The sequence below is a fragment of the Vombatus ursinus genome, unplaced genomic scaffold (genome assembly GCF_900497805.2).
Source record: "Vombatus ursinus unplaced genomic scaffold, bare-nosed wombat genome assembly UNPS02014900.1, whole genome shotgun sequence".
Taxonomy (NCBI): domain Eukaryota; kingdom Metazoa; phylum Chordata; class Mammalia; order Diprotodontia; family Vombatidae; genus Vombatus; species Vombatus ursinus.
The window spans coordinates 807735-822421 of record NW_020954678.1 but is presented as its reverse complement, the minus strand read 5'-3'; positions in this window follow the sequence as shown (position 1 = coordinate 822421).

Sequence of the window (14687 nt, the reverse complement as noted above, 5' to 3'; positions counted from 1 at the left end):
GGGAAGTTTGCTTTCAAAGGGAAATAAGGCAGTTTCTAAAACTTTAAGGTTTTCCTGGGACCCTTAGACAAACTGAAGCCAGGTTCTTTTTGGGGCCAGGAAGGAAAGCGCATTTGAATAAGATTTCAAAGAGAGAATCTAAAAGTTTTAAGGTTTTTCTAGGAATTGTAAACAAAGGAGCCAAATTCCTTTTGAAAAGGGGCAAAAGGGAAAAGGGGCAAAGGTAAACCTCTTCAGGAAGGAGAGGTGAAGGGCAGGTGGTGAGGGATTTTAAAAGCCAAAAGGGAGTTTAGATTCAATCCTAGAGGCAATAGGGAGCCATTGAACTTTATTGAGTAGGGGAGTACCTTTAAAAAAAAAATTCATGGATAGTTTTTGTGGAAAAGCTCATGATAAAGCAGTACATATGAAACCATAATTTTAAAGACAATTCTACCAGTTAGCAAGCAGGGGAGAATCATCTGTTGAGAGATCTCACCAAAAGGGAAAGTAATAAAGAGAATCACTGATCTACAAGTAGAAGGGGCTTTACAGAACTAATAGTCCAAACCCTTCTTTTTACACAGGGGGAAATAGGGCCAGAGAAGGTAAGCCCAAGGTCCTACAGGTAGTTGTAATTTGTAATTTCCTTTTTTTTTTTTTTTGTTGGTCCTACAGCTAGCAAACAGTTTTGTTCAGTCTTTTTTTCAGTTGCATCCAACTCTTTGTGACCCCATTTGGGGTTTTCTTGGCAGGGATGCTGGAGCAGTTTGCCATTTCCTTCTCCAGCTCATTTTACAGATGAGGAAACTGAGGTAAACAGGGTGAAGTGACTTGCCCAGGGTCACACAGCTAGTAAGTGTCTGAGGCTAGATTTGAACTCAGGTCTTCCTGATTCCAAGCCCAGTGCTCTATCCACCGAGCCACCTAGTTGTCTTCATGCCTTTTTGGGGAGGTGAAACCAAAACATGCAAGTGAATTCCTTATGATGTGCTAATTAGCTGAAACTTTTCAAGTATTTTAACCCAGATAAAGAACTGATCGAGCCTTAAAGAATTCCGGCTTGGTTTTTACAATAGCCGCAAGGTTGCTGTCAATCCCAGATAACTCCTCTCTGTATTTATTGATTAATTTTCCAACTTGACCTGAAGCGGTTTTTCTTCTTCAGTTATCTTTGGACCTGTCAACCTCCTTCTTCTCAATTAGTCTACTATACATTTTACAAGTGTGTCTTTGAAATGTAAATCTTTGAAGTGTCTCTGTGAAAAAGAAATCTTTACTCTTCCTCCTTTTTGCAATTGTAAATTCCTATCTCTTTCTGGTAGCTATAAATCCAAAAATTGTATTTTTCTCCTCTGATGTAACTGGAAACTATATATGCCTTGGGAAAAACTTTGTCTTCTGCTCGGTGGCTATTTTTAGAACCCAGAGCCTGTGCTTTGAGCATACACAATAAAGACTGGTTCTTAAAAGACTTCTGCATGTTCAGAACTATGACTGGCAGTGCTACCTAGCAAAGAATCCTTGGATATTTCCAGAATAGAGTCAAGGTTTTCTTACTCTAGATTCTGGACCATACCTATTACCCCGTATGAAACTAAGGGTTGTTTTTTTTCTTTTAAAGAAATGCAATCTTGTTACCTTCAAGGACAGACTATAATTAGAACTAAGCTAATTGAGTGTTGCTGGGTCCAAATCCATAAATGCTTCCTCAATAGCAGTGATATAATAGCTGACCTTTACATAGGGCTTTTAGGTGTCGTAGGCTAAGTCATCTGACTGTCCCAACAACCTTGTGAGGGTCACAGAGTACTCACACTTTGTGGGTGTGCACACTCCCACCAGTGGGGCAGATCACAACCTGTCCATGCATTCTCACCTTGAAATGCTTTAATCTACGTCCTCTGTTGCATGAATTTAGACACTGATTCATCAATAAGCTATCACCAATAAGCCAGCATGACTCAGAGGACAGAATTTACTGAGCTCAGTGTGACACACTCCAATAGCAGCTGATGGGAATGTATGGCATTCACAATCCAGCAAATAGTATTCATATATTACATGAGAAGAAGCCCCCCTGAAAGGTAGCTGCTCATTTTAGTGCAGCTGGTTCTACAAAGAGAAAAAATGTGCTTTTTTAGGAGAATGGCTATCATTAACCGTGGGAGATACATTCCAACAACAAGTCTAGCTAGTTTCACTAAATCAGAATTATCTGACAGGCTAGATAAAGGAAGGGCACTTTACAGAAAAGGAAATTCTCCCTTTTTAGCGATGAAGTCTTTTTATTTTACTTTTGTATTGTAACCTGAGTCCAAAGCCCATGAGTATGGGACCCTTTCCTCACAGTGGAGATCAGTGTTCTGCTCTTGATAAGAGCCAGAGGAAAGAGAGCCTTCCAGTTCCATGGTGCTCCTTCAGGCCCTTGAGTGTCTTTGGGTTCTGCAGCCACTTCAGGCACCTCTGACTTCCTGTGTTGAGAGAGAAAATGGAAAAGGCCAACCCCACTTCAGGTAGCTGAAGGAAAACACTCTGGGAAGACATGGGAGAAGTCAGCAGACTCCATTGTGTCCCGATCCCCAGCTTGCTACACTAGAGACTTTCAGGAATTTCCCATTGGGTAAGATCTAGAACTCTCTCTCTTTCTCCCTCTCTCTTCCCCCCCCCTGTCTCTCTCTCTCTGTCTCTCTCCCCCCTCTCTGTTTTCTGTCTTCTCTTTCTCTCTCTCTCTCTCTATCCCTGTCTCTCTCTCTGTTGAGTTGAATGACCTCATTCCCTATGAGAGAGCCCCTTCACTCTGTATTCTCTGGCATATATTCTCCTCTGTATACTTACTCTGATTTCTGTTTTGCTACCAACTTGGATAAATGGGTTTCTTTGCTAACTGTTGACGTTCATTTGTTGTGGAACTGGTATTTGGTAGGGAAGGAAAGCAAGCCTTGAATATAAAGCTTGGGGCCCTGCTTCCCCCCAATAATGACTAGCGATCAGAATTTTAGTGAGAGCCTGAAAAATCACATCCCCTGATTAACACTAAGGGAGCGGATAGATATACGCTCAGCTTGGTGCCCCTCTGTCAGAGAAGAGCTGTGTTCAAGGTTCTGGCCCCAATCACTTGCTTTACCCGCCTGGCAAGAATGAAAGTCTCCCTTGAGGAAGGATGGGGGGCGAAAAGGGTACAGATATCTATTCTACCTCCCTTCAGGCCACACAACGATACCCCCACACGACCTGTTGGGGACAGCCCTTGCTGCAATACAATCAGTGGAGCAAAGAAATACCCCAAAGAGACCCGCCTGTTGGGATTGGTCCTGAGGTTCATGCAGGGGTCATACATAGCAAAATGGTGACTACAGAACAAAATACAGTCAGCTATGTTCTTCCCGAAATTCACTTCCAACTAAGTTAAGTCAGAAATTCTTTTATGATACTTCCCCTAAACCTATACATAAGCACCATCCAACACGCCACTGTATAAGTGATATCATCTTTGTAAAACTCTTTGCAAACCTTTGAGTGCTATTCAGGCTATCCCAAAACTGGTATTAAAGCTTAAAAACAGCACTAAGACTTGTGGGACACCCTGTATAAGTACTAGTTATTATTATTGTTCTTAGGTAGCATCACGGGAGTTATTATCTCTCTTAAAATGAAGAGATAACTCAGAGAGCTGAGACTGAGGCAGTATGAACAGACTCTTCTGTGGAAAGAACCTTGAATCCAGAGGACAGAGCTTAATTTAGAATCTTGGCTCCGCTACTTACTATGTGAATGAATATGGTCTCTTCAGCTGTCATGATCTCAATGACCATCTCCATGCTGATGATTCTCAAATCTATCTTTCCTGCCCCGATCTCGCAGCTGCCTTTCAGACCTCTAAAACTGGATGTCCAGTAGAGATCTGAAACCCAACTTTTCCAAAATGGAGCTCAGGATCTTTCCTTCTAAACCATCCCCTATTTTTACCTTCCCTTTTACTGTGGAGGGTGATACCATCCTCTCAGGCCCACTCAGTTGTCAAATTGATCTTCCTAAATCTCAAATCTGACCGTTATCACCCCACTCAATAAACTTCGGTGGCTCCCTATTGTCTCCAGGATCCAATGCACAATGTTTTGTTTGGCATTCAAAGTCCTTCATAACCCAGGCTCCTCCCACCTTTCCAGTCTTCTTACCTCTCATTTCCCAATAGTACTCTGCAATTGAGTGACTCAGGCTTCCTTCCTATTCCTTGCATAAGATAGCCCACCTCTGGAGAATGTGTATTTTCATTGGTTGTCCCCCCATGTGGAATTCTTTCCTTCCTCGTCTTCACCTCCTGACTTCTCAGCTAAGTCCCATCTTCTGCAAGAAGCCTTTCCTAGTCCTCCTTAATCTTCTTTCCCTCTGAGCCTCACGTACACTGTATCCTGCATATGTCTTCTTTGTACACAGCTGCTATATGTTGTCTCCCCATTAGATTTTCTTTGTAGCCCTTGCACGTGGCACATAGTAGGTACTTAATGCTAGTTGATTGACTGACCTTGAGTAAATCTCTGAACTTCTATGGGCCTCTGTTTCCCCATTTGTAAAATAAGATGGCTGGACTAAGTGAATTCTGAGGTTCCTTCCAACTTGAAATCTATGATCCTGTGCTCTCACATGGCCCCCAGTATAGCAGAGTGGAGACTGTGCAGTGTAATAGAGCCTTGGACTTGGAGGCAAGAAGACCTGAGTTCAAATCCTACCTCAGATACTTAATAGCTGTGTGACCCTGGGCATATCACTTATTCTCTCTCAGCCTCAGTTTCCTTATCTGTAAAATGTGGATAATGATAGCATCTACTTCCCAAAATTGATATAAGAATCAAATAAGAAACTTTGGAAACCTTGAGCTATATACATTTTAGCTACTATTTGGGGAAAAGTCAATGTGGGGTTATGAAGAGGCCTGGGAGTCAGGAAGATTTGGGTTCAAGTTGATGAGGTTGGGATCTGGGCCCCAGAAAGGAAAAGCCCTGGGCTTTCCCATGAGGCCAAATCTCTGGCGTTCACTTGAGGCTATAATCCCATCAACTGGCCTTTCATTGTGGCAGTTCTGTTACCCTTAACCTTGCCTGGCCCTCTCTATTGCCCCTGGCCATTTCCCACACTTAATCCTAGCTAGGCTCCATTGTCCAGGTCCCAGGAGTCCTGTTCACCCCAGCTTACTGGCCACTCCCATTCAGATCTTCCTTAGACCCCTCCTCCAGTTACTCCAAACTACTTGGCCACTCCTGGATCCCTCCCACAGGCTTTCCGTATATAAGATCCATCTTGTCTCCATTAAGATGCTGGGATTCTTAAAATCTAGCCACCGCTCAGATTCTTGTAATCTAGCCACTGCTCAGATTCCTAAAATCTAGCCATTCCTCAGATTCCTAAAATCTAGCCACTGCTGGGATTCTTATAATCTAGCCAATAGCTTACTAATGTTCAGACTCTTTAAGAGTCTGCCTAATATGGCAGATGTTCTAATAAACCTTGCCTTGGCTGAAAGAAGGCTTGGGTCAAATTCTTTCAGGCAGGACCCGAGTGTTGTGATTTTGGAGTCCCAGGACCCCTGAACCTTTAAACTGCATCCAAGTCACCTCTGACATATAATGACTGGATGACCCAGGGCAACTCATGGAAAAAGTGATATACTTGTAAAGTTATTTGTGGACCTTCAAGTGCTATTAAGTTGTTGTTGTTGTTGTTGTTGTTATTATTATTATTATTATTATATCTCAATGTCTTAGACAGAGATGTTGAACCACATTGGTAAAGGGAGTTTTCTCATCCAGAAGCTTCCTATACAAAGCAAATCTATTATTCAGAGACAGAGGATCTAGGTTCACATTCTGTTAGTGACCTTAGAAGAGTCAAGTAATTTCTCTGGGCCTCAGTTTCCTCATCTGTATCTTCCGGCTCTAGGGTTAGGCTCTTACACCTTTCCCCTCTCTTCCCTCCCCTACACCATACCAGAGTAAGGCTGCACCTATACATCTTTGGGGACTCTCCCATCAATTGTTAGGAGTGTGCTCCCAAGTTTATTCTCTGCCAGAGCAGCTACATTCCTTTTTTATCTCACTTAAGCCGATAATGCCCTGAACAAACCTTTAATTCTTAGACATAGCTCAGGGGTAAACTTCAACCTAGGCTGTCTTGGAAGGATCATTGTTTCCATGAATTAGTAAGGCTTCACTCTAGAAATCCCTCTCTGGGCGCCTCTGAACCAGGTCTAATCCTTTTCTAATCTGTAAACATGCCTCACCCAAGCCTGAAAACCTGCCCCTTCCTCATTTATAGCTTTTCATCAAAATTGGAAGAGATAGAGATGTAATTCGCGCCCCGGCAATCTAGTGACAATGCAGATCCAGTAACTGGAGAGCTTCGGCTGGGCTTGGGTTACTACATTTTAAAACAAAATGGAGAAAGGGAGACTCAGACATGTGATGTAAAGAAAGCCCTCCAGACCCTCAGCACCTCCGATTTAAGCGAGGGACACAGATTTTATTTTTGGTTATTAGACCATCAGGGTAGACCATTGCACCATATTCCCTGTTTACAAGATCCAACAGTGGTGATGTGGGGGCCAACACAGCTAAAAAGAACAGCATTTAAAAAGCAACAACATTTTATATGTCTTTCCGCTCTCTCCCACTTTGTCTTTATTCTACCCCACTCCCACCCCACCAGTTTAAGTCATTTTGCATAGACATAACATTGGTCACCTCTGTGTAAAACCTCCGAATGTTAGACATTACTTATAGGATTATGTTGATAAATATTTAACAACTGGCTGGGAGTTGGGGGGGTGGGGAGGGAATCTATCTATACAACACACTTTTAAATGTAATCTACATTATTAACATTTTCCCCATCACTTTCTTAAGTCTAGACAATCAACAAAACAATGAATCAAATCCTGATTTGTAGCATTTGACTATGTGTGAGGTATAAATGCTCACATTGAAAATTTAACAACCAGCTCTGTTCACACTGAAATTTTAACAACCGGCTCAACAGCAAGCCTAAAGACTCAGAACCCCGAATTAAATTATTGAGGGTAAAGGTTACTATTATAAGGATATAATTTGAAGAAGTATGTGCCAGGCCCCCTGGAAAACCACCACCACTAACCAAGCCTTTCCTAATGTTATCTAGCTGCAGCATCCTTTTTCTCACTGTGACAAGCAATATCTGAGAACTGTGTGCCCTGTTCATATGTCTTCTTGAATAGAATGTTGTTTTTCTTGTATTTTGTAAAAATTTGTGGTACAGCCTGCCTTTGATTTCTCGACTTCATTATATGTTCTATGTCCTTTTGGAAATTGCTTGTAATATGAGCTGCTGGACTGAAAGGAAAAAACCAGAAAGTCTGTCAGACCTACAGTTCTCCCAGTAATTACTTGTAGGAACCATCAAAATGATCCAAATGACTTAAAATAAAAACGCAGAGTAAAGTTTGTTTCTTCCACAGCTGGAAGAAATCCAAGAGATCATGTTGTCCAACTCTTTCATTTTCAGATGAGGATACCGAGACCCATAAATGGGAAATGATTTGTCTAAGGTAGCACAGCTAGCAAAGAGAGCCAGGACTCAACCCTAGGTTTTCTGACTCCAAAATCCAGTAATTTTTTTTAATACTTTGTTTCTTGGGGAAAAACATTTATTTATTTTTAACATTCTTTTCTTTTTAAATTTTGAGTTCCAAATTCTTTGCCTCCTTCGTCAGCCCTTCCCCACCCACTGAAAAGGCAAACAAAATGATATTAATTAATTATGGATGTGAGATCATGCAAAATAGATTTTCATATTAGCCATATTGTAAAAAAAAGGCAAAAAAAGAATAAAATGAGAAAATTATACTCCAATTTACCCTCTGAGTTTATCAGCTCTCTCTGCGGAGGTGGACTGTATCATGAGTCATTTGGAATTGTCTCAGATGACTGTACTGATCAGAGTAGCCAACTCTTTCACAGTTGACCATCATTGCAACATTGCTGTTGTATGTACAATAATCTCCCAGGTCTTCTCACTTCACTTTGCATCATTTTATATAGGTCTTGTTATGTTCCCCCCCCCCAAAAAAACCACGCCCTTCATCATTTCTTAATATCACAAGCTTTTTCATGCTGCTGTTTTCAGAGCTAATTCTGGGGGTCTGCAAGTTTTTAGTGCTTCCAAGATGGTATGATCTGGGGAGAGGTATGGTCACTGCTGTCCTGGTCTGTGTTCTGGTCTTTACCCAGGAAAGGCACTGTTCCCCTGCAGCCACAAGTACTAGTGCTGGTCTTGGCCCTGGAACTATGACCCAGAACTGTGTATGGACAATAGAGTTGCCAATCAGCACCAGCCACATCCAATACTAGCAAAGGGTCCCCTATAATCTCTTTCTGACCAGTTTTCTGACCCACTTACCTTCTCTGGGCTGAGATCTCCTGAAGCTGCTGCTGCTGCTGTCACTGCTGTCTCCAAGGACCACTGCTAGTGCTCTTATTGTGCTCCAGGCTAGTTCCTGCTGACTCTCTAAGTTGTTTTAGTCTGGAAAAATGTCTCCCTCTGACCTTTTGTTCACTCTGTTACTCTTTGAATTATCAGCAATCACTTCCATAAGCTTTTGAGTTTTAAATTTTTCTCCCCCTCTCTTCCCCCCTCCCTCCCCAAGACGGCACACAATCTGATATAGGCTATATATTTACATTCCTATTAAACATATTTTCACATTAGTGATGTTGTAAGTAAGAATTAGAACCAATAGGAGGAACCACCAGAAAGAGGAAACAAAACTCAACAGAAGAGACAAAAAAATAGCAAATAGTATGCATCAATCTACATTCAAATTCCATAGTTCTTTCTTTGGACGTGGATAGCATTTTCCATCATGAGGCCTTTGGAGATGTCTTAGATCCTTGTATTGCTGAGAAGGGTAAAGTCTATCAATATTAGTCATCGAACAACATGGCTGTTACTGTATACAATGTTCTCCTGGTTCTGCTCACTTCACTCAGCATCAGACCATACAAGTCTTTCCAGGTTTTTCTGAAGTCAGTCTGCTCATCATTTCTTATAGCACATTAGTATTCCATTACATTCATATACCACAACTTGTTCAGCCATTCCCCAATTGATGGGCATCCTCTTAATTTCCATTTCTTTGCCATTGAGATGTTATTTTAAAGTTGCTTAGAGGGGAATGTTAGGAGAGTTCAGCTAGGTTGCTGCCTGTATTCCACCATCTTGGCTCCACCTCCATTTTTTAATACTTTGAAAGGTCTTAGGCTCTCTCTCTTTCTCTCTCCAACCCTGTGCAAGGCAGTGAGAAAGGAGATGGAGTACCTTATGTAAGGAAGAGTTAGAGGGGCAGTTTGATGGAACTGTTGAGTATCTGAAGAGGCATAGTATATAATAAGCCTGGAAAGGTTGGTTGAGACCAAGTTGTGAAAGGCTTTCGATGTCAAACAGGAATTTGTATTTGATCCTAGAGCAAACTAGAGTTGCCATGGGAATTTTTTGAGTAGGGGAATTTAGTGGTCAGGCCTGAGCTTTAGGGAAATCACCATGGCAGTTAAATGGAGATTGGACTAGCGCTAGTAGAAACTTCAGGCAGAGAAACCAATTAAGAGGTTATTGTCATGTTCCAGGCAAGAGCTAATGAGGGCCTGAAGTAGGATGGTGGCTATGTGAGTAGAGAGAAGGGGACGGGTGTGAGAGATGTTGTGGATGCAAGATCAAGACATGGCAATGAATTCACTATGGGGGGTGAAGAAGAGTGAGGAGTTGAAGATAACTCTGAGATTTCAAACCTGGGTGACTGGGAAGATTCTGGCATCCTGACAGTAATAGGGAAGTCTGGAAGAGGGAAGGGTTTTGGGTAAAAGATAATGAGTTGTACTTTGGGCATGTTGAGTGTGATGCCTACAGGACATCCCATTTAAAACATCTAATAGGCAGTTGGTAATGTGGGATTGAAGCTCAGGAAAGAGTCTGGATTGTCAAATGATGTGGGATATTGCCTCCGTTATAGATATACATTTTGATAACTAATGTGAATAGAAAAAGAACTTATTTTAATATACACTGCTAAGTTTGTGTGTGAAGAAACATGACTTTCAGATGGGATTCTGGACAGTTTTGAAGAGGAAATGATTGGCAGTATAGAAGTGCGGACTTTGAACTTGTTAGCAATGTGGGGTGATGACTCACTTGTATGGAAACAGTTTAATGTTATAAAGAGTCAGAAACTAGAAAGTAGAAAAATATGATTGTAAAGAAACACACTTTCAAGGGCACCAAAGAGACACACCACTTTGTTGGAAATGTTGGAACTAAGATGTGATAGAATACATCAACTAATTTGCATATAAATGTTTTTAGGACTAATGAGGGTAAAGCTGAGAAAATAAGAAATCAGAAATCGTATAAACATCTGGAAATGGAGGTATTGTTAAAAATAAAAGGATTGTCAATTTGAAATTTGACTTTTTGAGTAGGAGTGTGATAATATTAATATTTGCCAGTATTTTCCTGACCCTTCTTTTTTCCCCCATCCACAACATGGGAAAGTCCAGGCCTATTCTCCTTCCCTAATCTTTAGGGATTAACTTTATTGCGCTGTGGGATGGGGGGGTGGGGTCTTATTGGCCTTGGTCACCTAAAGGCATTACAAAGCCCAGCCACAGGGAGTCGGGTCCCGATGACTTGGTGGATTTCTGAAGAGTACTCAAAGCACCATATCCTGCCCTGATGACCAGATGCATATCCACCAGAGAAGCGAAGTGCTTCTGTAACTGTTACTTATTCTTGTTGTATTAGGGTAAAGTGAGCCCCCTTTCGTTAATTATTCAACGACTTGCAAGTGCCTTATTTCCTCCCAACAATGAACTAAACCTAAATTAAAAGAGTGCTGTCGTGAGATGCATGCTGCCAACATTTGGCCATAGTTATGGCAGGTTGGGATAAGATAAAATGGCTTCATGGTTGAATTGGGAGAAGGGCCCTGCAAATATAGTGGAGGGTTGGATGATCAAATGGAGGAACAGTGCATGGCTGTCAATGAAAAAAGCCCTTCTTTGGGAGAGGGAACAGACTTCGATAGTGAGATGAGCTCAGTAGGTGCTGGAACAGGCTATGCAAGAGAGGAAAAAAAGCTCCAAGTCCAGTATTCTTTGGTTGCACCGGATCACTGAATAAATTGGATTGGTGGCATGACTGTAAGTAAACAGGGCCAGCACATTCAGCAGGTAAAGACCAAGCACTGGGCTTTCAAGGATTGCCACAAAAACTGAGTAGCAACTAATGGAATTATTGGCTGTGCAAGTGAGGGGTCTCTCCTAATTGGAGTGGGAATTGACAGGCCCCAGGAAGGAACCCACCCTACTGTCTCTGACCCATGAATGGAATCATGAGACAGAAGAATTAGAGCAGAAGTGGGGTATAGGTTGGGGATCTCCTACTAGTAGTAAGAAAACTCCTGGCTTAGCCCATTCCTCCTTCCAGGAGGGCTGGGAGCAGGCAGTGGGTGGAACTTTTTCACCAAGGAGTTCAGTGATTGTGGGATTGACAAGTCCCAGGAGTGATGGCTCACAAGGGCGTGGTCTAACGGAGCCTTTGTTGAGCCACTAGCAGCAGCTGAGTTCCATAGCCTAGGAGAGCTCTCCGAGATACTTTTATCAAGTCAGTTAAATTGGTTAGACCCAATTGCTCTGTGTCCCTTTTTAGGAGGCTGAGATGGGGGGTTATTTGCAACTGGTATCATAAATTTGAATTCCCATTGTAGCCAGCTCCCCAATGAGGATATGCAACAGAGAGGGTGAAGTTCCTAAAGGAAATGGGTTTGATAGATTGGGTTTCTTCAACCTCCTCCACCTCTGCTCCTCTACTTTGTACCCTCCCCCTCCTCACACTCACCTTATGCCTGCCCATCTTAGGGGGAAATTAGATCCTACCTTCACAGGGATGGAACCCCAGCTGAATGGCTTTAGTCTTTAGTTATGAGTTTTACTTAATAATATTCCGTTATATTCAGTGTAGTGTCATGGTTAGGGAGCATGCCTCCAAGCCAGATAGACCTAGGTCCAAGTTTTTTCCTGCCTCTGACATGTACAACCAAGTCACTAAATCACTCAGTCTTTAAGGCAACTTTACAAGACTCTTAAGTTTCATAGAAAGCATTGATCTGCATGCATAGAGGGGATTTCCTCACCTGGGATCTCCCTCTAACAGTGAAATTAGAGGTCTGGTCCCTATTCTTACCTTTTACTTCTTGGCAAATTTGCTCTCTGAGCAATGATCTCTGAGTCAAAGAACAAAACCACATTTCTTGTATCATTCCAAATTGATATCTAGAATCGTTGGAACACTTTGCAGTTCTACCAAGAGTGTATCAGTGTGCCTATCTTTCCACAGTCTCTCCAACATTGTCTCATCTATTGTCATCTTTGCTAATTTGAATGGAGTGAGGCTGCCTCAGATGTGTTTTCTCATCTTATCAATTTCATTTTCAATGATCATTTCTTATCAATGAGTTGGAGCATTTTTTTAAAAAAATTATGATCATTTATAATTTCCCATTGTTCTTTTGGATATTGTTCATTTCCTCCAACTCCTGTGGCTTAGGAAGCACTTTACTCACAACAACCCTGTGAGGGAGTTGGCTCAAATGCAATCATTCCATTTTACATAGGGGGAAACTGAGGCTGACCGCAAAGAACTGTCCTGCCGTCAGTCAGCATCTGATGCTGAGACTAAAAACCTCTTCCCAGAAGAATTAGATGAGTCAGTGATGAAAGTCAGCAAGGCCTTTTATTTGTGTGCTTAGGGGAATGTCACATGACTCAACTTGAGAAACCCAGGAGAGATAGGGACAATCCAAGCATAAGACCTTCTATCTTCTGATTCTCTGGGTGTTCCTATGCCTGCAATTCTCTCTCCTCATCTCCCTCTCCTGGCTTCCTTCAAGTCCCAGCTAAAATCTTAGCTTCTATTGAAAAAAAACACCACCTTTTCCTGGGGCTGGGACTGACCCCTATAAAGCAGGATTGGGAAGGGGGAAAAAAGAGGTGATACCAGGGAAGATGCCTGGGAGCCTTGTGCACAACGGTCTTTGGGCTATGACAAGAAGAGAGGATCCAGAATGGTCTGGTGGTCCTGAATGCTCCCACGTCTTGGTGCACGGTTATAACAAAGCTCTTCTTGGGACTCTGGTCCATGTTTCAGGTAAATTCAAGCAGACCAGGTCCTGGGTCACGGTGAGTCTGGGTAAGAGAATTTTTGGGGTTGGAGCTGTTTATTTCTTAAGCTGGAGGAGAAGAGACCTAGTCAGGTGGGCCTGATTGGTTTTCCACCCTTGAGGTCACAGACAGGGAGACACCAAGCAGCTGAGGAACTGGAAGCTTCTATCCTAGAATGGAAGTTTCTTCCTGAGGAGGGTTCCAGAAAAGGGCAGGGGAGAAAGGGAGAGAGAAAACTGCTAGGGAACAGACAGCCTGTTGGAAAGAGGAAGACTAGGTCGGAGAAACCAGAGGAATTTCCGGACAATAACCCAGTCATACTGCTCCAAGTTCAGTGCATGAGGATAATCAGGTCATACATCTAGAACAGGAAGGGACTTGAGAAATAATCTAATCTAAGATCTTCATTTTCCAAATGAGGAATGAAGCCTGGAGAGCTGGTACAAGGCTGCCTTACGCAAGTGTCGGTGGCCGGAACTCGATTCTATATCATCTGACTCCAAATACCGGATTTTTTCAAGTAGAGGGATATAAAGAAGACCCAGCCAAAGACAGAAAGACACATCTTTTAAAGAGAGTCTTTGATTTAAAAAAAAAAATGGAATAAATTAGTGGTGCCATGGATACTGGGCTTGGAGTCAAGAAGACAAGGGTTCAAACCCTGCCTTAGACACTTACGGGTTGTGTGACCCCAGGCAAGATCCCTTGACCCCTCGGCTTCCTTTTCCTCATCTGTGAAATAAGGGAGTTGGAATCAAAGGCCTCCAAGGTCCCCACAAACTCGAAATCTATGATCCTATGAATTCATAAACAAAACCTATTAATGACATATTATTGCTGGATATAGCAAATCACTGCCAACGAACACCTATTAGAATGCAGCCACACAGAACACTGGAAATGTACTCATTACGCATCTGAATGCTGGTTACCTAGAGGACTGATAGTTTTTTAGGGGGACTTCTCCAGGTCTAAGGTATTTAAAAAGGATAAAGAAGATTTCATGTGGAGAACAAACATTTTTATTAGTTTTTTTTTTTCCTTCAAAGTTACTCAATGAAACCAGTGGAGGGCATATCTCTAGTCTAACAAATTGGATGACCTTTGTAACCCCAACCGGCCCCCCAAGATTTTTTGTGTTTCACTGGAGAAGTCCTGGTGTCCTACACCCTTAATTAAGCTGAGCTCTTTCATTTATTTCATTGCTAATAGCTCCTTGTGATTTCATTTACATAAATTTATATTTAGGCAAGCAACTAGGCTCCCAAAGTACTACAGTGAGCCCGTCAGCACGAGGAGGAGGCCGTGACCAAGGGGCCCGCTCTGCCCACCTTGAGCATGGCTGCCTTACATCACCTGCTCTCCACCAGGCAAGGTCCCCAACACCAGCTGACTATCAGCCCACGTAGCTGTGCTGGCTAGAGTTCTACTCCATCAACTTCTATCCTGACCTGCATGTCCTTGGTTGTT